This window comes from Triticum aestivum, chromosome 7A (assembly GCF_018294505.1).
Source record: "Triticum aestivum cultivar Chinese Spring chromosome 7A, IWGSC CS RefSeq v2.1, whole genome shotgun sequence".
NCBI lineage: Eukaryota > Viridiplantae > Streptophyta > Magnoliopsida > Poales > Poaceae > Triticum > Triticum aestivum.
Genome location: NC_057812.1, coordinates 521,211,423 through 521,235,486, shown reverse-complemented (window position 1 = coordinate 521,235,486; position 24,064 = coordinate 521,211,423). Strand labels below are relative to the sequence as shown.

The 24,064-nt window shown below is 45.0% G+C and overlaps 1 pseudogene; it reads right to left on the bottom strand.

The window, feature by feature from the left end:
- Positions 1-8,660: 8,660 nt before the first annotated feature.
- LOC123151184 (protein RER1B-like) lies at positions 8,661-23,470 on the bottom strand (annotated as a pseudogene).
- Between the last annotated feature and the right edge of the window lie 594 nt (positions 23,471-24,064).

Below are 24,064 nucleotides of genomic sequence, written 5' to 3'. Positions count from 1 at the left end.
GCATGAAATATACAGTAAAAGCCAGTGTGATGTGTTTGGCTACAACTAGTCTGACTACACGTCCTCATATAACATATCAAGGACGCACCATCTTACCAGATTAACCATTCGACTTACCCATGCAGTGTGGGAAGAAAGAAGTATTGGGACTGCGTATCCAAGCAATTGATGCCATGGACTCCTTCGTACAACCTTGTAAGCGAAAAAGAAGTTGCAGTGTGCCTGTACAAAGAACTAGCGTAAGTTCAGTTACCTGCTTCTCGGAATTTTAGTTAGCCACTTATTGCAAAATTGTTCAATTACGTTGCTTGGCTTAATTTAGTTTGCTACTGATTACATAATGGCACAGCCTGTTAATCATATTGTAGACTGCGCCTATCTATGTGTTTGATACTTACTGTTAAGAATTACCTGTTTGCCTTAACTTAAATATCTACTTGTTTGTTTAACTGCTTTGCTGCTGCAACAGCGGGTTACAATGATGTTAATAACTACTTTTCAGCATCCAATTGAAACTCTTTAATTCCTTGTTTGTTTAACTGGTTTGCTGTTATAACTCCCAGTTGAGATGTTTTGCTAACTTCAACTTTTCTGAATCCAATCGGAACTTTAATGGCAAAACAGGTTAGCCCAAGATCAAAGAGCGAGGTCCCCATGGACGTTGCATCATCCCACAGCAGTGGCACCGGCCCAATCGTGCATTATGAATTGCCAACTGCTGATGCTCTAGAGGCTAAACTAGTGGTAGAAAGAGATTCTGCTTCTGCACTTAGAGATGAAGTTGACATGTTGAGGAAGCAAACAACACAATCACAAGTAGTACTCAAGACAACCATTAAATATTTGGTGGATTTCAAAACGAAGCAAGCTGAGACTGACCAGATTGTTAAGGTCCTGAAGGAAAAAAGGAAATTAAATTCCTACTTGGTAAATCATAGGTGAAATGTTCTTTCCATAGTTGAATAACCTTTGTGTTGTTTGTTCATGTAATCAATCAAACCATTTGTTTTAGAGATCATGTAATAATTGTTTTTTTGTTTTTTTTTGTAATTTTATTTGAGCACAAGTCTGTATTAATTGATAAGACTCGGAGACATTTCATTTGGATTGCTGTGCCAGACCTACAAATATGCCAATCGGGCTGAATGTGCATTCAGCAATAGTAGTATAGATGGACCATAAGGGGCACACATCGGAAAGGGCCAAGATGCTGGCTAAAAAAAGGATGTTGTTGTAGCCAAAAAAAAGTATAGCGGCCTGGCTTATGTATGTTAGTTGATACTATTGATCCATATACTCTATAAGTGTTTATATGTCTATTAGTTCCGTACATTCTTGGTTGATTGACTCGGTATTTGAATCTTGATACATCGCTTGTGTACATATCTAAATGGGAGTACACATTATGCTGCGTGTGACATTTGAGTTGGACATGAAGTGTTCCAAGTATTCAAATTCACCTTAAACTGGATTCTAGTTTCTGAATTTGAGTATTGGCATTTGTAAACCATATTCATATATGACAGTGGAATACATCTTTGTCGTCCTTTTGAAGATATATAAAAACACATAGAATGATTTATAAAGATTCATATAGGAATACAAAATGGATTCGAATTTAGTTGCCAGGGTAAACGTGGATGCTTATTGTCCCAAAATTCGAAAGAAACAGCAAAATGTCCACTCCCACATCGGCTGCCCGAAGCCAAGTGTTTGGGAGATGGAAATTACTGTCTACCCATTACACGGACAATCCATCGGCCCGATTTCCACTGCTCTAAATAGGGGTAGGTTAGTAACTTCAATTAGACGTGACACGACCGCCTCTGAGCCCATTCCGACATGGTGGGTGTCAAACATGGGCGACAAAACTCATGTGATGCAAGCTCGTTCGAAAGACCTCTGTTTCTCCCTCCATTCCCCATTCATACACGGTGGGCGGCAAAACACCCTCTCCTCGTCCGAAATAGATGTAGGCTAATATTTTAAATAGGGGAAGATGTGTAACTTCCATCAGACGTGACACAACTGCCCTACCTGTCAGCCCCGTTCATACACCATGGGCGCCAACCGTGGGCGGCAAAACACCCTCTCCTCGCCCGAAATAGTTACCGAGAAATATTTGGGAGATGCAAGATTACCGTCCTATCCCCAACCGACGAGACGTCCAAATTTGAAACGGGGGATAAGTTCGTAACTTTCCCATATTTCAGACAGGCGCGTCCCAAAACCATGGTTCCCTGTACCTCTCCCTCCATTTTCCCATTCATACACCGCCCGCGCTAGAACACCCCATTCCCACACCAGCCTCCGTCCGCCACCCCATCCATCGCCGCTGTCCTCCACCACATCCATCGCCACCGTCCTCCACCATGCTGGAGAGCCTACCAAGACCGCGTCGTCCACTGCTAGAGATGGACGTTTCTCATCCACGTCTACGGACCAATAGCCTTGCATCGCGTCCTCTCGCTTCATTGGTGCCGTCGTCCTCTTTGCCGGGGCCGCTCACACGACCTTCTCTTCCACCGCAACGGGACTTATCCCCCAATGCACCCGTCTACCGTCGCAGATCTGCTTCAACGCCACCGACAACCATCGCATCCCCGATGCCTACACGGCGCCGCAAGAGAGGTGGTACTTCATATCTCCTCAACTTTTTGATCTGAACCAGAAAATAGATCTTAACTTGGTTACTCTACTTTCTTTTCAGCTCTTAGAATTTAGTTCTTAGTTCGAAGCAAACAATGGATGCTAGATATCATTTCTCCGGTTTGCAGCTTCAAATCTGCCATGGCACAGCCATAATACGGTTTAATTGATCATGCTTAGGGTTTAATTGATCATGTTGGTTCCGTGGTGGTTTCTTTAATAGAAATCAGAGGGGAAACCCTCTTTTGCTAAAAAATATATGCTTAGAGTTTCCCCCTTTTATGATCACTATACGATCAGAATACATGCTTCGTGTCATAATAACACTGCTCCACCCATCAAGCTAAACAAGCTTAGTTGTTCAAATACGAATCTGATATTATTAAAACAGAGTTGTTTAATTGGTCAGCTAAATGTTCCTAAATTAGTTTCGAAAATGCATGTTCGCCGCTCGGGTGTGTATCTCTGTGTGTGGTCTGGTCAGCACGGTTGGGGAGGTGAACTTTGCATATGCAGGGGTTTATAGGGAGACACTCTCCGAGTTGAAACCGCAATGCATTCCATAGATAATCTGACTACTTTTTATGTTTTCATGAATCTCAGATTCTGAACAGCATCATAATGATTATGAGCTTGCGCGCATGAAAAGAATAAAGCAGAACAATGCCATGGCTGTCAAACTTGGCATTAAGGGACTGAAATCAAGTCTGGATGCAATGCAATGCAAACACTCTCCACCTACAGATTCATGCTCAGAATATGATCCTAACAGTGATTCTGAGCTAGAGGGAGACCTAAGTCAATGTAGCTCCCTAGTGGAGGAGTCAGAGGAAGATGCCCTATCTTATTCACCCATCAAGGTACTTGCTCTAACTTTCCAAGGTTACATTGCTCGCACATATCTTGCAACTGATGCTTTGCATTGCTTCTACTTTGTTGAACTGCCATTAGCTTAGTTTACACATCGTGTATGTGAATACGCCCTGCCTATCCATTTTCAGTACATATTCCATCTGTCATCATACCATATTTATCCATTCAAATGTTGTTCTTGTGTATCAGACGTTCAAAAGGAAGAGGGCGATTGCTGATCGTGGAGGAGCACAAGCAAAGTATTTGGAAAAGGTAGTGGCACCTGATAAATCAAATAGCCCATTAGGTGTAGTTGCAATATCACCTGACCCACAAAATACCCCAACTCTAGCAGACTCTAGCCCTACTACACTGGTCATTTCTGATGCCCCAACTCAGCAGACCCCAACTGCAGCAAACAGTATGATTATGCCAGTTGACATAGCACCAGCTGTACGACGCAAAACCCCCATTCCAGCAAAGAGTACACCAAATCCAGTTGCCAAATCCCTTTTCGAACCAGAGAGAGCCCCAATTGCAGCAAATAGGACCCCTGTTCCATTTCTTCCCAGTTTAGAAGACGAAGCTTATGTTGTTGTCAGGAACTTTGTGCGCATCTTTCCTTCATGGAAAGATTATACCGCAGACACAGAACAATTTCCAGTCTTCCTCCGCAACTTACGCGTAAGTAATGTACTAATGTTATTCATGGTCATTACTGCATATGTTTCTGCTGACAGAAGACACAAGATTTCATTCTTTTAAATAGGCGAGGCGCAAACTGGATTGTGATGACGAGCAAGGGTTGGTTGCGCTTTTCAAGCACTCGTTGATGAAGTATCGTTCCTACCTGAGGCAAGCGCACTTCGATGGCAAGCCTCTGAACGAAATTTCTGTAAAGTCTCCGGTGCTACATTTATCCGACGGTGACTGGAATAATCTTGTTACACATTGGTCTCGGCTGCAGCGTAAGGTACTGTCTATGATATCACATCACAATTTGAACTACATTTCTGCATTTGCCTTAATGTCTCACTTGTATGAAAACTGTTAGCAGAAGAACATTCGTTCTCAAGGGACCACAGAATCTCGCAACTATACTGCACACTGCATTGCTCTTGTGAGTACCTCTTGCCCTGTATGACCATACTTACTTTCATAGCTGTTTGATTATGTAGCATCACTGCACATGTTAGCCTCGTAATCGTCCATTTGGTGGACATTATAAGATCCGTATGGACTCTTACATAAATTTAGAATCAACCCAATGCTTTTGAAGAGGTTTAGCTCTGCAGTCCTCTTGTAAGGACTGAACGTGGTCTATCACTGTACTTACATTAACAGCTACTCCCTCCGTCCCATAATATAAGAACGTTTTGTACAGTACACCAGTGTTCAAAACACTCTTGTATTATGGGAAGAGGGATTGGTTCATTTTGTAGCATTCTGCATCTTATCTCCCTCGCCCACCATTTACTAAAAAAGATCAGATCTATATTTAATCTTACCAACAAGTAGAATACACAGACAATGCCAGTGCAGAAGTGTAGCCCATTGCTCTTGTCAGTACATTTTGTCCTGTAACGCTTGTACTTCCAGGGATTGGTAGTTGATTATGTAGCATCAATCTGCATCTTATCTTCATTATCCTCTATCCCTTCCAGTATTATCATATCTATAATTACTCTCTACAAAATGTAGAGTACAGGCAATGCTTATGAAGAAGATTATGTGCTGAAATTCTTGAGTTATCCTTCCCTTGCCATGGAGAAGGGCATTATAAAGCCGGTGTTAACTGTTAATGTAAGTCAGTCCTTCTAAAGCATTTATCCTCAGCTGCTATTTAATTTGCTCATACTCCCTATCGTTTACTGCTGTTTAGTTTGTTGTTTCTACCAAAATGCATGTTCGTAAGAACCGTAAGTTCTAAGTTTTACTTGTAAAACCAAATTCCTTATTCATACCATGCACATTACTTAATACTCCCTATATGTATGCTTGTTTTTGTGGATCTATAATCCAGTGTGTGGTGAAGCAGCCCATGTTTGCACCTTGTCATCTCCTGTTTTATCTTACTGATGTGGCTGATGATATGAACAACATGCCATGCACATTATCCAAAATAGATACAATGATTTTCTTTGCCCTTCATCTATGCTCATTATGTTGACATGGTAATCCAGTAGTGTGGTGAAGCTCCCCGCATTATGAACAATGCCAAATTATGCTATTGATATTTTGAACATACTCTTTATTTTCTAATTTGAAATTGGATAGAATTGACAGAATAGTTATCATCTTTGTTTATACACGTGCAAAACCTGTCATCTCTCTGCTTTGTTTCAGGGTGACATGCCTGATGGCATGCACAAGTCTGCTGAAGGCTGTGAGACAAACCCAACATATATTGCAGCAAAGAAGGCAAAACATCTTGAAGATAGCGAGACAACCCCAAAGTCTTGTCTTGATGTAGTGTTCAAGTTACTTGAGACTAACAGTCAGACAAGCTCACAGAATTCGTTATCTGAATTAGTTCGACTTCCCAAGTTCTAGCAGAAAGGCATTCTACAACTCAACTTCGACTTGAAGTCCTATCTCTAGGAAAGATTGCGGAGAACACCAATGAGAACCTCATCGCTAAACAACTACACCTGGAAGCTATGACCGACATGCTAGGCCGGTCTCACAGCCTTGCTCAGCAGCTTGCGTAGCAGTTCCCCACAAGGATAACCTTTCTTGAACTGTCTTGGAAGTGGTCTCGGTTCAGTATTATTTTTTTACGCTGCAATGGTGCCCAATTTTTGTAATCTGCTTCTTCATTGCGCTTTATGATCACTGGTGGCGAACTTTGATGCCCAGTGGATGTAATATACCTTAAATCCTTTATTGTGTAGTGTAGGTTTATTCTTAGTTACTATGTCATAATTTCATTATTGTATAGAGTAGGTTTTTTCTTAATTCCTACTAGTTACGCAGCAGCCCGAAATGAACCCCGGCCCATGATTGTGTGAATCAAATCACGGGCTTTTAACAGGCCAAAATTGTCTGGGTTCTTGTTTGGCCCAATCAGATATCGGCTGCGAGCAGGACGGATGCAAACCGGGCCGTAGTTAGGCCCAACTATATGACGGGCTTTTAACAGGCCGAATTTAATTTAGGGCCGAAATGTTAAACGGGCCCTTAACAGGCCAAAACTAATATCAGGCCGAATTACTAAGTGGGCCTTTAGCAAGTGGGCCCAAAAGCATAGTGGCCAGTTGACAGGCCGAATCTGATATGGGCCATAATTGAGCCCAAAGCCTCTTAAAGGGTCGAACCTGATCTGGGCCGTAATTTGGCCCAGAACGTGGTAGGCTTTTAACGGGCCGGATCTCATATGGGCCACTATTAGGCCCGGAGCGTGGCGAGCCATTAATGGACCGGATCAAATATGGGCCGACATTTGGCCCAAAACATGGCAGCCAGTTAATGGGCCGGCCTACTAGGGTCCTCAAAATCTTGTGGGCCTACAGCTAGGCCGGCCCATTAATGTCGGCGAAATCTCGTGGGCCTTTACCTGGGCCGGCCCATTATGACCCGCAAGAATCTTGTGGGCCTTTACCTGGGCCGGCCCATTATGGCCCGCAAAATCTTGTGGGCCTTTAGCTGGGCCAGCCCATTATGGTCCGCAAAATTTCGTGGGCCTTTAGCTGAGCCGGCCCATTATGGTCCTCAAAATCTTGTGGGCCTCTAGTTGGGCCGGCCCATTTAAACTTGTTGGGTCGTGCCACGTGTCGACGTATCATAGGGTCCTTCTGTCCAGTGAGTGGATGACATCTGTCCCGATGATGAGCCGACACGTGTTTCCTCTAGCCAATGATGATTTTACACGTGGAAAATCCCCATTGGTCGGGGCTGTTAACGGGTTATCAGATCCAAAACCTGACCCAATAGCTTAACGGCGTTCTGTTACGGTGGATGCCACGTGTCGGTCACCCTTGACGAAAGCACTTCTGTGACGCGCGATTTATCGTCATGGAAGTGGACACTTCCGTGATGATAATTTTGGTAATGTCATGGAACACTTCTACGACAGCACAGGTATGACTATCTTGATTCTGTCATAAATTTGTCGTCGATGTACATGCATGACAAAAAAAGTGACCTACTGTAACAAACACGTATCATCACGGAAGTGTATTTTTTTTGTAGTGATGGCCTCCCCCTGGATGGGGAGAGGTTCTTCCTCTGGTCCTTGGCCTTCATGGTGATGATGGCCCCTCCGGGATCTTCCTCCATAACCTCTGGTGATGATGGCCCCCTCCGGCAGGGTGCCAAAGAGGGCCTAGATTGATTTCTCATGGCTACAGAGGCTTGCGGCGGCGAAACTTCCGATCTATGTTATTTTCTAGAGGTTTGGGTATTTATAGGAGAGGTTGGCATCGAGAACAAGTCAGGGGGCCCCACGGGAAGTCCACGAGGCACACGGGCACGCCCTCCACCCTCGTGGAGCCCACGGGCCTCCACTCCAGTAACTCTTCGTTCCAGTATTTTTTATATTTTCCAGAGAAATTCTCCATTGAATTTCATCGCATTCCAAGAACTTTTATTTCTGCACAAAACAACACCACGGTAGTTCTGCTGAAAATAGCGTCAGTCCGGGTTAGTTCTAATCAAATCATACCGAAATCATATAAAACTATTGTAAACATGCCATGAATACTTCATAAATTATAGATACGTTGGAGACGAATCTTTGAGCACCATTTTTAAGTAGAGATTACAGCGGGGAGAAGAGGTGTTACACCGCTGCATAGAGGGGGAGAAAGTTGGTGTTGACGCTAGCAAGATTTTTCATGTAGATCGCCGTTACGATCCTTGCCCCGGCGCCATCGGGAGAGAGGGGGAGAGAGCCCCCTCCTCCTTCTTCTTCCTTGGAGTCCCCCCTAGATGGGAGAAGAGTTCCCCTCTGTTCCGTGGCCTCCATCGCGGCGGAGGGGTGGGAGCCCCTCCGAGATTGGATCTCCTCCTCTGTTCTCTTCTGTTTCGCGTTCCTCAGATCTGGCCCTTCACTGTTTCTTAAATTCTCGGAGATCCGTAACTTCGATTGTGCTAAAAAAATTACAAGATTTTTTTCCATAAATTATCTTTCTTGCGCCAGAAGAAGGGCCCCAACCGCCTTACGGGGCGGGCACAAGACACCTGGGCGCGCCTGGCACCCCCTGGCACGCCTGGTGTATCTTGGGGCATGTGGGCCCCCGTTTGCGTTGATTCCACCTCCCAAAAATCACATATATTCCATAATACTTCTCCGTAAATTTTTTATCGCCTTTGGACTTCGTTTGATATGGATTTTCTATGAAGCAAAAAACATGCAACAAAGAGGAACTGGCACTGGGCACTAGATCACGTTAATAAATCATATAAAAAGTTGCCAAAAGTATGCAAAAGTTGTATAATATTGGCATGAAACAATGAAAAAATATAGATATGATGGAGACGTATCAGAATTCCCAAGCTTAATTCCTGCTCGTCCTCGAGTAGGTAAATGGTAAAAAATATATTTTTTATGTGGAATGCTACCTAACATAAATTTGATCATATATCTAATCATGGCATGAATATTAAGAAACGAGTGATTCAAAGCAATAGTTTGTAATTTGACATAAATACATCGATACTCAAGCATTCCAACAAACAATCATGTCTTTCAAAATATCAATGCTAAAGAAAGCTACCCCTACAAAATCATATAGTCTTGTCATGCTCTGTCTTCTTAACACAAAGTATTTATCATCCACAACCCCAATGACAAGCTGAGCAATTAGTTCATACTTTTTAACGCGCTTCAGCTTTTTCAACCCTCACGCAATACATGAGCGCAAGCCATGGACATAGAACTACGGGTGAAATAGAGTATGATGATAGAGGTAAACATAGAGAAGGCAAAAAGGTAAGAAAGTCTCACATCAACGCGGCTAACCAACGGGCTATGGAGATGCCCATCAATTCATATCAATGCGCGGAGTAGGGATTGCCATGCAACGAATGCACTAAGAGATATAAGTGTATGAAAGCTCAATATGAAAACTAAGTGGGTGTGCATCTAATCCTATAATGAAAAATTCCCACTAGTATATGAAAGTGACAACATAGGAGACTCTCCATATGAAAAACATGGTGCTACGTTGAAGCACAAGTGTGGAACTAGCATGCCCCTTCTCTCTTTATTTGTTTTTTCTCTCTTTTTTCTTTCTTTTCTTTATTTTCTTTCTTTTTTCTTTTTTTCCTTTTTTCTTTTTATATTTTTTTCTCTCATTGTCCGAAGTCTCATCCCGACTTGTGGGGGAATCATAGCCTCCATCATCCTTTCCTCACTAGGGCAATGCTCTAATAATGAAAATTGATGATCATCACACTTTTATTTACTTATAACTCGAAAGAAATAAAAATTACAACTTGATACCTATAACAAAGTATGACTCTTTATGAATGCCTCTGGCAGTGTACCAGGATGTGCAATGATCTAGCATAACAACGATATCAAAAAAGGACAAGCCATGGAAATATCATGTTTGCTATCTTACGATCATGCAAAGCAATATGACAATGAATGCTCAAGTCATCAAAGCGGATGCGGTGGAAGTTGCATGGCAATATATCTCAGAATGGCTAAGGAAGGGCCATAATAGGTAGGTATGGTGGCTGTTTTCAGGAAGATATAATAAGTCTTATGTGTGATAGAGCGTATCATATCACGGGGTTTGGATGCACCTGCGAAGTTTGCACCGACTCTAGAGGTGAGAAAGGGAAATGCATGGTACCGTAGAGGCTAGCAAATTGCGAAAAGTTAAGAGTGCGTATTGTTTGGGAACATAGCATGCAATTTCAAAAAAAATCCTATGATCATGCAAGATCTATCTAGCAGATGCATAGCAACGAGATGGGGAGAGTGTGTCCACGTACCCTCGTAGACCGAAAGCGGAAGCGTTATGTTAACGTCGTTGATGTAGTCGAACATCTTCACGATCCAACTGATCCAAGTATGAACGTACGACACCTCCGTGTTCAGCACACGTTCAGCTCGATGACGTCCCTCGAACTCTTGATATAGTAAAGGGTCAAGGGAGAGTTCCGTCAGCACGACGGTGTTGGTGATGTGATCCGCGCAGGGCTTCGCCTAAGAACTACGACACTATGACCGGAGGAGTAAACTGTGGAGGGGGCACCACACACGGCTAAGAAACAACTATTGTGCCTTTGGGGTGCTCCCCCGCCCATGTATATAAAAGAGGGGGAGGAGGAGGCCGGCCTAAGGGGTGCACCAAGAGGGGGGAGTCCTACAAGGACTCCGTTCCTAGTAGGATTCGCCACCCGCCCTTTCCTTCCAACGGAGAGGGGGAAAGGGGAAAGGAGGGAGAAGGAGAAGGAAAGAGGGGGGTCGTGCCCCCTCCCCTTATCCAATTCAGATTGGGCAAGGGGGGGGGGCGCCACCTCCTGTGGCATGCCTCCTTTGCTCCACTATGGCCCATTAGGCCCATTAACTTTCAGGGGGGTTGCGCTTTTCTATCAATTGCTCGACAATAATGTGTTCACCCACCATATTATTTGCCTTCAGGAGAGAGGCCTCTAGTGAAACCTATGGCCCCGGGGTCGATTTTACATCATATTTATTTCCTATCTACTATTTTGCAATCTTTTATTTTTAGATCTATAAACCAAAAAACCCAAAAATATTTAGTTATCTTTTATTTAGTTTTATCTATCTCTATCAGATCTCACCTTTGCAAGTGACCGTGAAGGGATTGACAACCCCTTTATCGCGTTGGGTGCAAGTGTTTGATTGTTTGTGTAGGTGCATATATTGGGGACTTGCCGTTTCTCCTACTCAATTGATACCTTGGTTCTTAACTGAGGGAAATACTTATCTCTACTGTGCTGCATCACCCTTTCCTCTTCAAAGGAAAAACCAACGCAAGCTCAAGAAGTAGCAGGAAGAGTTCCTGGCGTCGTTGCCGGGGAGATCTAAGTCAAGCCTACCAAGTATCAATCAGAAAACTCTCATCTCTTGCATTACATTATTTGCCATTTTCCTCTCATTTTCCTCTCCCCCACTTCTAAAACGTTTTTAGAAAAATACAAAAATATTTGCCTTTTTATTCGCCCTTCTTTCGTCCATATTTTCGCTAGCTTTTGTGTTTGCTCGTGTGCTAGATCGTTTGATTTGCTCTCATGGCTAATCCTCCTACCATTGCTAGCACTCCCGAGAATGAATTTCTTAATTTTAAGAAAAGGGAAGGAGAAATTTTGGAAGATGCTTGGTATAGAATTTGCAATGCTCAAAATAGATCTACTCGTAAGCAATCTACTACCATTCTCCTTCGAAATTTTTACGTGGGTGTTACCCCTTGGAATAGATATGTTCTAGATACCATTACCGGGGGAAATTTCTTGGGGAGCCATACTTTTGATGTGTCAGAGCCCTAGAATACCTGAGTGTATTAGTTGCGTCAAGCATCCATGCATCATTTTAATTTCAAGGAAGTTGAATTGAGGGAATTTTCAAAGCCTTAGAAACCTTTAAAAATGATCAACATTAAAATCTTTTCAAATGTGCCCAAGAAAATGTTCCTGCTAATCTCTGAAAATATTGGCAAGAGCTAAAACTCAAACCAATATTTTTGGAATCTCAGAAGTGATTATTTTGGGACTCTCAATTAAATCAATAACTATTTGAACTGGATTTATATTTGCTATGTATACAATATAAATCCGATAACCCTGAGAACCTATGAGTGGCTTTGAATATTTAGTATCAAGCTACACAAATCTTTTCAGAAGCTACTAAAATGATTTTATATTTTAAATCAAATCAAAACAAACTTCAGAAAATAGAAAACAAAAAGAAATAGAAAGACAGAAGAGAGGGAAAACCTACCTGGCCCCAAACCTACCTGGCGGTCCACTTACCTGGCCCAGCCCACCAGAGCCGCCACCGTCTCCCACCTCGCGCCAGAAGGACGCGCGGCATGTGGCCACCGCGCGCGGGCACGCGCCCGGCCACCTCCACCCTGCCTGCCTATGCCTCGAATTGCCAGGACGTCGCCACGCTCGTCCCCGAACACAACCCGCTCACTCCCATCCTCTCTCCCCTCCTCTGTTTCTCGCACGCAGCCACTGAGCGGAGCTCATCGCCGCCGTCCACTGCCACCGTGTCCATGGGCCCTCCCTCGCCTTGCCAACCCGCCGAGAAGAACCGCAGCGTCGTCTTCATCATCTACATTGCCGAGCCACGCGACGCCAGGCGCACCGCGTCCACGGGCCCTCCCTCGCCTTGCCGAGCCACCGCGACGCCAGGCGCCCTGCATCACCGGCTACCTCGTCATCTTCCTCCTCTGCCGCCAGAGATCGCCACTGACGTTCAATCGTCTCCAAGCCGTCCCCGAACGCGCTGAGATCAACGACGACCTCACTGTGAGCTCCTACGTTGAATCCCTCTCTCCCCGGCCTCATTTGCATCGCGTAGCCGTCAAATTCGCCAGAGCCGTGAGCTTTCACCCACCGTCGCGGCCACAGCTGCCGCCACCCACGTCTGAGCCCGTAAGCGCGCACAGTGAACCACCAGGAGCACGTTGTACCCACCAGCTTCTCCTCCCGTGCACCAAAGCACCAAACCCGACCCCACCAGCACTCCGGCCACCGCCACGAGCTTGCTTCCGGCGAGCTCTGGGCACCCCACGCCCTCCCGTTGCTTTCTCTGGATGCGCACGGGCACGGGCTACCTTCTGGTTCCCTCGGCGCGTAGATCTGTCGCCTCTGGTGCAACTCCGGCAAACCCCCACCGTCGGCTGTGGTTGTCGCCGGCTAATCTCCGGCCGGCTAACGTGACCTAATTAAATTAGGCACTAACAACCCCACCGGTCACTGATAGTGGGCCCCGCCTGGCTAACTAAGTTAGATTAGTATTAACTAAGCTTGGTTAGTTTTGTTGGACATTGACACGCGGGACCCATAGGTCAGGTTTGACCTGGACCGGGTCAGTTGAACGCTGACATCACACTGACGCCAGGCTGACGCAGTAAATCCTTTTCTGGATTTATTCTAATTCGAAATAACCAGGAAATTTCAGAAATTACCCTAAACTTCTAAAATTCATAGTAAATAATCTGTAGCTCAGATTGAAAAGATTTATATATGTAAAATGATCAGAAAAATCCAAAGAATCTGAATATGGAATTTTCATGCATGTTTGAACAAGTTAACCTCACTGAATAGGACAATTCATGATTATGGAATAAATGGTAATTAGTTTTGGAGTTGGAATTTGCTATAGGTTTGATTTCCACTTCAATGAATATGACTAACTATTGCACTAGATCAATTCAGTACTTCAATATGACATATCATTCATATGAATGTGCATTGCATTGATTGTGGTTCCTTTTGTGTCTGCCGGTGGTTGTTTCCTCTTAGTAGACGATGTTTCCGACGACGTGATCGATGGCACCGATAAAGAGCTATACTATCTTCAGAAGTGCCAGGCAAGAAAAACCCCCTTGTTCATTCTGATACAATCCCACTCTCTCGATCCTTCTCTCTTTTACTGCATTAGGACAACAACGATTCAACTGTTACATGTTGCGGTAGTGGAACCCCTTTCCTCTTCATGACCTGTCATTGCCACAGTAAATAGATGAAACCCACTAGCATGACTAGGAATTGTTTGAGCCCTGATGTGCCTACTCATTCATGCTTGTTGTCATGCCTGCTACTGCTTAGAGTTGAGTCAGGTCTGATTCATCGGGAATGAATTGGAATGTGGTGAACATGTCCTACTGTTGAGAGCTAAGTGTGTGAACACGATTTGGTAAAGGTAGCGGTGAGTGGCCATGTAGGAGTACATGGTGGGTTGTCTCATTGAAACCGTCCTCAGGAACTGAGTGCTGTGTTTGTGATCCATGAACAGCTACTACCACACATTGGGATCCTTAATTGACTCTCTTGACTTATTAACCGCCCCTGTCCTCTGTCCAGGAGTTGCAACTAGTTTCTGGTGTTTGTAGGATATGTGTTGGAGGCCGTGCATAGCGCTGACCCTAGGGGGTGGGCTATGATGCGGTAGATACACCATTGCCCGGTGTACCGAGTCTCCCGTTTGGTGTCCCGGGAACCCTGCACACATCGTTTGGGGTTGTGAGTGAAACCCCGTCCGGATCCCCTCGCGGATGGAACCCGAATAGGCGATAAACCTGGACTAGAGACTTGTGTGGTTAGTCAGGTCGTGGCCGACTCCCTCGCCAGGCTTCTACTTGAAGGTTGCCGAGATACCGAGATACACGACATGTACATGGTGGTAAGTGGCGTGAGCATGTGTGAAGAAGTACACCCCTGCAGGGTTATAAATGATCTATTCGAATAGCCGCGTCCGCGGTAAAGGACTTTTGGGATGCCTGTACAGTTCATAGACAAGTGAAAGTGGATACTTTAAAATGCGCAAGATAAGCGTGAGTGCTATGGATGGCGTTCTCGTAGGGAGATGGGAGCAGATCCATAGTGGTGTATTGATATGGTGAATATGTGGACTCGTGTGCGCCACCCCAAAAGAGTTACTTGTAGTCATAGTTCAGGATAGCCACCGAGTCAAAGCTGGCTTGCTACAGTTAAACTCCACCACCCCCTTTTCTTGATACGGATGCATATGTAGCTAGATCTGATGTAAGTCTTGCTGGGTACATTTGTACTCATGTTTGCTTAATTTATGTTCTTGTAGAGAGACTTCAGTCTCGCTAGTAGTTTCGCGTGGACTTTGACGTTTAGCTTGTTACCTCATCTATGATCTTGTGCCCTCGATAGGGTCTTGTAGATAGTCAGGCTTCTTAGTCTTTTTCATTTGTAGTTGTCTGTAATCAGACAAGTTAAGCTTCCACTTGTGCTTGTTGCTTGTATGCTCTATACGTTGGGTCATGAGACCCATGTTTGTAATATCTGGCTCTTCGCAGCCTTATGAATAAATACTTTGAGTCATAGAGTTTTGTTGTGATGCCATGTTGTATTTACACATATCGAGCATATTGTGTGCATGATTTGAAATGCTTGGTATGTGTGGGATCCGACAACCTAGTTGTCTATCCTTGGTAGCCTCTCTTATGGGGAAATGTAGTCTAGTGCTTCCACTAAGCCATGGTAGCCTTCTACAGCCCGGTTTACCGGAGTCCTGTTAGCCCGGTTGCTACTGCTCCGGAACACTTAGATTGGCCGGCATATGTCCTACTTCGATCATGTGTGTGTCCCTTCGGGTAAATGTCACACGGTGTATACCGGAGCCCTGCTAGCCTACTATAGCCCGGTTTACCGGAGTCCTGCTAGCCCAGTTGCTACAGCCCGGAATCACTCGCTGATGACCGACACGTTCGATGTTGGGTCATGCATGCTTGTCCCTGTAAGTTAGTGCCACTTTGGGTTCACGACTAGTCATGTTGGCCCGGGTTCTCTGTCATATGGATACTAGCGGCACTATCATATACGTGGGCCAAAAGGTGCAAACGGTCCCAGGCCAGGTAAGGTGGCACCCATGGGAATACCGTGCGTGAGGCCGCAAAGTGATATGATGTGTTACATGCTAGATCGGTGTGACTTACAATCGGGGTCCTGACAGTTTTGGTATCAGAGCCTGACTGCCTGTAGGATTACCAAGCCAAACTGGTCGAAGTCGAGTCTAGAAATGCTTTAGTTATATAAGGGAATTGATTGTGGAAGGGAACGTAAGACTCTTTTTACTCCTTTACCTTATGCCTTTTTATCCGAGTCATCTTATCTTTCCTACGGGGTTAAGGAACTAGGCTTTCTCTCCTTTTTATTAGGATCACGTGTTACTAATCCATAGACTTATATGAATGATGGATTCAAGTCTCAGTTCAGCTCCTACTACTTCCGTGTGTTCATAGCTGGCCTCAGAACCTTGATATTGTGATGTTGAGCGGTTATGCCACCATTTTGCAGGATGTCTCAAATCTTTTTGAGCATTTACAGCCGTTATGTTGTCCGAGTAATCCCAGGTTTCTAAGTAGTCTGATGCATTTGCAAATCCCTTCTTTCCGTTCTCGGTGTCCCTTTGGGCCAGTTCACCACACTAATCAGTGAGTTGAGGTACTCTGTTGCTTGGACATATATGTTGGAGCTAGTATTATGACCCTAGGCATCCTAGAGAACCACCCAGTAATCTAGCAATGTTTATATTCCTAGTGTGATGATTCTGGCCATCATTCTCGAAAGCATCTCGTGATGTTATTTAGTTGGTAGGTATTCCATTTACGGGTTTTTGAACCCGAGATTCACCCTACCTACTTCTTGTTGATAGTGTTTGGTAGTTCCTTAGGATATTAGTAACCTTTGTGTTGGAGATACTACTACTAAGTATAAACCGGCCATGAGGGGCCGGGTTATGCCCACAATGAGTTAGTCGAGTTTGAAGCCCATGAAGACAAGAAGTATGGCGCTTTACAGAGGAGATCTAACATGAAGGCCCAGGGCCCAAAGGCGGATTAGAGCCCATAGACATAAACCGCCATATGATATGTAACTTATGTTGTAAGGCATGGAAAGGTAGAAACCGAGCCGGACACGTTTATGAGCCGGCCTCCGGATTCTGTAAAACGCCGGGCGTCAACCTATGTATATAAAGGGACGACCCGGCCGCGGTTTAGAGACAGACAACAATAACTCGAGAGCCAGGCAAAGCGGATTCGCTCCCTGGTCTTTGAAACCCTAGCAATTCCATCACAACTGGAGTAGGCTTTTACCTTCATCGTAAGGGGCCGAACCAATATAATTTCTTGCGTCCCTTGTCCGCTTTAACCCCTTCAAGCTAACCGGTCGCGATGGCACCACGACTAAGTCCTTTCACGATGACATCTGCCGTGACAAAACCACGATAGTTGGCGCCCACCGTGGGGCTATCGCACGATGGTTTTAAGTTCTTGAAGGGCAACTTCGAAGGACTCAAGGGGTATGCTGTGGGTCGGATGACCAAGAGTCGTTGTAGCAAGCTCTACATCGATGACGCAGGCTGGGGCCCCGAGGCCAGCTCGATTGAGTACGGGTACCGGGTCCCCTTTGGCGGAATACACATTTTCATTGGCAAGATCGGCGAACCGGGCCCTGAGCCGGACATCTGCACCGACATCATCGAGACGGCTCAGCGTGCGAGACCTGCCCAAGTTCAGCCTGTCGTAAAGCATGCCTTTGTGGGAGTCATCCACGATGTGGAATCTGAGGATAGATCGGTATCTAGTGGCGAAACCGTGGTTTACTCTGATGACGAGTCTTCAACCGGAGAGACCGAGTCGTTGTATTAGCTGCATGATGGCCAGATTAGTGGTGGTTCCAATGGCGACAGTATTCTGGACCTCTCTGATCCATCGAGCTGAGTTGAGATCTTCATGGCCGGTACACAATCGGTGCAACATTCTTCTGTCGCAGCAGCGACGATTTCCAGTTCAGCAGCTGCAACACCCGCTGGGACAGGAGGCCCCGCGCCAGCGCCGATTCAGGTTTTGTCCGATTTATTCGACACTTTGGCGACATTGCTGGCGGCTGAGGTTAACGCAGTGATTCAGGATCAGTATAACGCAGAGACTGCAAAGGTGAAGGATCAGATAGCTCAAGCTAAGGTAGATCTGGCAGCAGAGAACACTAGGATGGCCACAGGGCGGGCCCAATTAGAGGCACAGGCTTATCGGCTCATGTTGGATCAGAGCGCATCAGATGATGTCATGAGGAGAAGGTACCGGTCTCACCTGCCTTCGGTTTACGAGGGAAGGAACCTCTTTAACACGCGAGGAGCGGGAACCAGCAACCAGCCAGTGGTAAACCGGGCGGAGGCACCCGGAACGGGGGCGCCGGTTCAGCCGTGCGCGGCGGATCCGCCTCATCAGAACAATATCCTATTACAGCACGTCTCACCACCTTCAGGTCATTACTCGAACCCATTGGATAACATCATCGCCGCCGCTTCACGATTGGCAGATCTCCCGATCGAAGGCGAGTCCCCAGTAGCAGTTGAAACACAATGGGCTAGAGAGCTCCTTCAGACGGCTCTGACCCAACAGCAAGCTTATTCGCACAGTCGTGAGAGGATTCAATCCACCCCTCGCCCAAGTCGGAGCTACAACATGTTTATTGATGAACCAGTTGTATCAAGCATTGCGTGAAACCATAACTCGCCGCAAGGGCATAACCCGGCAGCTGGCGGTGCTAATGCCCAGGATGTGGTGGATCACGGTCGAGCACGTCGAGAAGCCGAGTTAGCAGCGCAATACGCGGCTCGTCGGCTTACTTTGGTTTGTCTGACCATTTCAGTGGAGCCAGGTGTGGTTTTCAGTTCTTTGGGGGTGCCGTATCTCACCCCGGCCACTACAAGAAATATGTCAACTTGTGACCTTGACTATTGGTCACTGAAAGGTCATTGTTTTTCATTTGTGACCTTTTTTTGACCAAAAACAGATGTCAAAAGCTGGCGGTCGTAAACTGAAATTAACGACCTTCTCTGTGAGAAGGTCGTGGACATTTACGACCAAAATATGCCTACTGTTTTGTTTTGGTCACTAGCAACCTCCCCAGGCCACGTAGGCATCCAGCATGGCAAGCTGATGTGGCACAAGATTCAGCCCGGCCCAATTCGGTATTCTACATGGGCCGAGCCCATTAATTCAGCCCATTTATATATTTTTTCCTATGAATTTTTTGTCAGCTAAATGGACCAAGCCCAACATTGAAGCCTTTTTTATTTTGGGGCCATGGCCTTTTTGTCTCAACAATTTCATTTTTTCTTTTTTTTTAAATTGGGTTCACTAATCAGGTGGGTCCCCACTTTCAGGTTCTAGTACTGGGTCCTAGCCGTCAGGGCAATATTCTTCATTTTTATTTCACACAAATAAATACCTGGTATTTAAATTGGCACACAAAAAACACACAAAATACTTCAAATATTATCAACCATCAAAGTGCTACATCATATAACACACATACAAATGTGATAAGCATCAAATTTAAAATCATATAACAAGCTCCACAAGTGTACAATCACATGAGCCAGTTCTGCTCCACAAGTGTACAATCACAAATTCTGCTACATCATACACACATACGAACTATGCTTCACGAAGAAACATGAGCAGTATAAAGGGCTTCATTAATGCAAAACTTGACAGTTGACAGCAATCTTAGAACTATGCTTCCTCCGACTTCTTTGTCCTGATCAGCATCTGCACGTTACAAAACAATATTGATCAATTATAAGCCACAACTTCAAATGCCCATACAATTTGTAGTTGCTTAAAAAAACAAAGCAAGCGAGTACTCAGGAGCTTTGGTTAAAACCCATCAAACAGAGATAAAAACTGGCAAACTATACATCCACTTACAACATAACAAAAGGAAAGAAAATTACACATGATTAAGTAATATATATCATTCATGTTGGAACAAAGAGCAGACTAATTGACACAATGTGGTAACTAAATCATTCAATCCCTGAGACTGATTGGATGTCAGTTTCTTTTACTGCCAGTACCTATTGGTAAATTAAATTACTAATCAGAGGAAATATTTAAGCAGCCCAATTACCTACCAGATCATTGTACTTAAACTTCCAAATCAGATCACCTAATAGGAGATACTATTTGTAATGAAAAGATGATTGAACACTGAAAGAGGTTAGCAAGTTGCTTGTTGGTTTCATCACAAGTACCAGGAGTATTTTTAAACCTACGCAAGTCATTTTTAAACCTATGCAAGTACCAGGAGTATTCCAATCCTTTCCAGTGCAGGTACTCAAAATTTGTTTGAGTAGCAAATCTAGGAGTACTGGAGAACTCCAAGTTAAATGTACTCAAAGCAACCAGCAAAATCTCTCAATACCGGTCCCGACAAGTAATCAGAATACAGTAGCAACAAGTACCAGGAATAAATCACATAAGTAACTAGAACAGAGAAAGAAAATGTAGAAGTGGCAGCGAGGCATGAATGGTGTCCTGAGTTACTGCTGCATCGTCCGTAACAGAGGCCGAGGAACTCGCTGTGATGGGTTGCAGCATCTGTGCTGATGCAGTCTCAGCCATAGGCTCCTCCTCACACCTGAAGTTAAACACGCAGGTTGGTCAGCAGAACTACAGCAGTTTAGCTTTTGGAGATGATGAATAACTCAAATTACCCTTGATATCTGTTTCAAAAAAATTAACCTTCTGGTATGGCCATGTTAATAGATAAAATTAACCTTTTCCCCTTTACTTTCTATGAAAAAGGTAAGAGACCAGAATTCTACATGCAGCTTATGTAGAAATAAATCCAAGAGAAATACATGTCTGTAGTGCATGGCAATGACAGTTAGGATCAAGCAGGTTTTACATTTGAGTCCAGAAATATCAAGGTTCTATAAGCTTAAATTTCAGAGACCTGATTGACACTGTAGGTTCTATAAGCTTAAATTTCAGAGACCTGATTCAATTCAGAAAAGTAGTGGGAGCTTATTTTAGAGGCAAGTGAGTGAGTGAACATGTTATTAGGCTTAATTACCAGGATTTGGAAGACAATGTAACTCACTCAGACAATGCAATGTTTTGAAGCAAGCTCTATGCAGAGTAATGCAAACTTATGGGACAGATGAGTAACACACAAAATGGAAAGCATAGGTGCATTGACAGTGGTAGCTACTGTCACATTCAGCAGGACATACTTAGACACACTTATTATTAATGCTGGTAGAACAGAGCAGTGGTGCTACAGCAATGGCGTGGCATGGCACAGGCAGGCAGGCAGACATGTCGTCGCGTGCATGGAAAAAAAAGAAATACCAGGGGCCTGGACCTCGTGGCATGCCATAAAAGGAGCATGTAGGAGTCATGGGTCCGAGGGGTTAGGGTACAGGAGAAGCTGAGGCAGGAACACCTCAAAGACATTCACAAGGTCTGCAGCAACAGCAGGACAACAACAAAAATGTGGTGCTTCAGTTAGTAAAAATCCTCAAAGTCAAGACTAGTAAACTAGTTCTGATATATCGATTTGTAAGGGTAAGCTTCTGTAAGTTCAACCCTGACCTTCGACGCACCACCCTGGTAAATACCTGCAGCAAGGAAACAGAGGAAGCCTACCAATTAGGCACCAAATGAATTTTTAAGTCCTAGAGAGCAGATTGAAGGATCAAAAATGTTACCATATAACAGCAGACTAAATACCACTAAAAGAACACCACAATGACTTGAAAAGCAATGCGGCAGAGGCAGTTAACATATAGTACTTGCAAACTGGAAAGATATTGATTGTAGAATCCCATCTGAACTTCTGAACCATGCATACAACACCGAGACTACCACAGACAGAACAACAAATGGCTTAACAAGGAGTTATTTTACAAAATGGAAAGCTAACAGCTCTTCATAGGGAAGTAAAAGCAGTTAGCAAGATGGAATGGCCTAGAAAATGCAACATATCCTTTCCAGAATACACAACCTCTTAAAGTCAGAGCACCACAAAACTCCAATTGCACACAAATGCAATAGTTCACCTGGAGAATCCCACACTATGCAATCCTAAGCAATTGCACTAGAAAACTTTGTCAGCAAGTGGCTCCGACTATGAATGGAAAATGCTCAAGCAGGTCAAAAAAATGGGTGTATCACATCTAACGTAGTAGCTGGCAAGGCACATGAATTAGCAAGGCTGTATAAATGTTCCAGCTATCCACCTATTTACAAATGGGTTGTTGGTGAGCCCACTTGCTGGCAGGCGAATCTTGCGAAACTGCCGGAAAAAGAAGCAAGCTATTCGATCAAATCTGGGTCTCGAGAAGGGTATTGCATCTGATCTCGAATTTAGCATCAATTTCACGCAATCAAATCAGAAGAAGGGGCAGCAGAAGAGATGGATATACTAGAACTTGAACTCGGGGAGGCGGCGGATGAAGGGCTTGAACTCGTTGTTGCCGCGGGTGGGGAGCGCGGAGCCGGCCTGGTCGAGCGCCACGAGCTCCGGGTCGACCATGGGGGAGAGGAAGCCGATGAGGAGGTTGAGGCGGTAGATGCTGAGGCCGTAGGAGACGACGTAGAAGCCCTGCACGTAGTAGACCCGCGGCGCGTAGACGGCGGCGGCCAGCAGCGTGCCCGCCCACCGCCCCGCCGTGTGCGGCTCCGGCGGCGGCGGCGCGAGCGCCTGCGTCGTCATGGCCACTCCGAGCTCGCACGAGGACGACGCCGCCTTGGATTGGGCATTGTGCCCTGCGCCTGCACCTATGCGAGTGAGAGGGAGGAAGGGTGGGGTGGGGTATTGGTTGCGGTTTGATTGGTTGCGGATCAAGGAGAGGTCAACGGAGGGGTGGTGCGGCCGCCGTGGGCGAGGATGACGGCAGGGTGGTGGCGGCCGCCGTGGGCGAGATCGACGGTGGGGTGAGGGCGGTAGTTGTGGACAAGCATGGTGGATCCGGGCGGGGCTGGGGACGGGACCGGGGGAGGATGGGATCAACACGAGGCCATCGCCGGGGTTTGTGGCGTGGTGGAGGCGGCCGTGAGGAGGGAAGGAGGAGAGGGCGAGGGAGGGAGGGGGCGGTGGCTGTGGGTGCGTAGGGGGGCGAGAGGACGAGTGGTGCGGGTTGTGTTAGGGCTAGTTAGGTGAGACGGTGGGGGTCAAGTCTGCCGTTAGATCAGGGATGATCGGACGGTTCTGATCGCCTAAGGTAGGGTGATCCCGGGGAGACGTCCTGATTGGTTGGAGAATATGGCTTTAATTTAAAATATAGTCTTTAAGTGCTAAAAACAAAGGGGTTTACGAAGCAACTACCAATAGTATTTTGCAAAATGGAACCACTAAAATTTTCACTCAAGTTACACCACATTTTATGGATGATGATAACCAACCTGTATGCATTTCCAATCGTTCTAGCCTTTTTTGGCCATTTAAGTTTTGTAAGATTCCATCCGCAGCTACGAACGGTTATGCCCATGGTTTTAATCGCGTTTTGAAATTGGCATAAAGAATTAAAGAAATCAAAAAATGGAAAGCATTTGCATTGTGTGATCTAGTGTCTAGGAAAAAACAAACTTCTAATACGATAAATACTTTTAAAAAGTCTACTTAAATAGTCAATCTTATGGTCACATTCTTGGCATAGTCTACTCAAATGACCTCATATCGTGCACAAGGGTGCATCCTGGAATGGCAAACAATTTTGCCTAAGGAATCTTTTATTTTCTTTGGACGAAAATCAGTTTTCCATTTTTTTGATTTCCCAAAATGAGTTTTTTTGTGAAGGGCCTACCATATGTTTGTTGCAAAATTGTACCTAATCAATTTTATAAAATACTAGGTCATATATAATGCACAATTGACCAAATGGTCGGGTGTAAAAAGTTTTGATCCACCTCTGGTGAAAAAGACAAATTCCCGCTGATTCAGCAGGAAGCGGGTCAAATTTGAACTGTAGCTACCTCGTAGTTTGCTATTTATTTTTTTTCCAAAAATCATTTCTAGGTACATAAGTATCTACTAAATCAGAGAAATACCAAAAAATCCAAGATTCAACCACTAGCTAGGAACG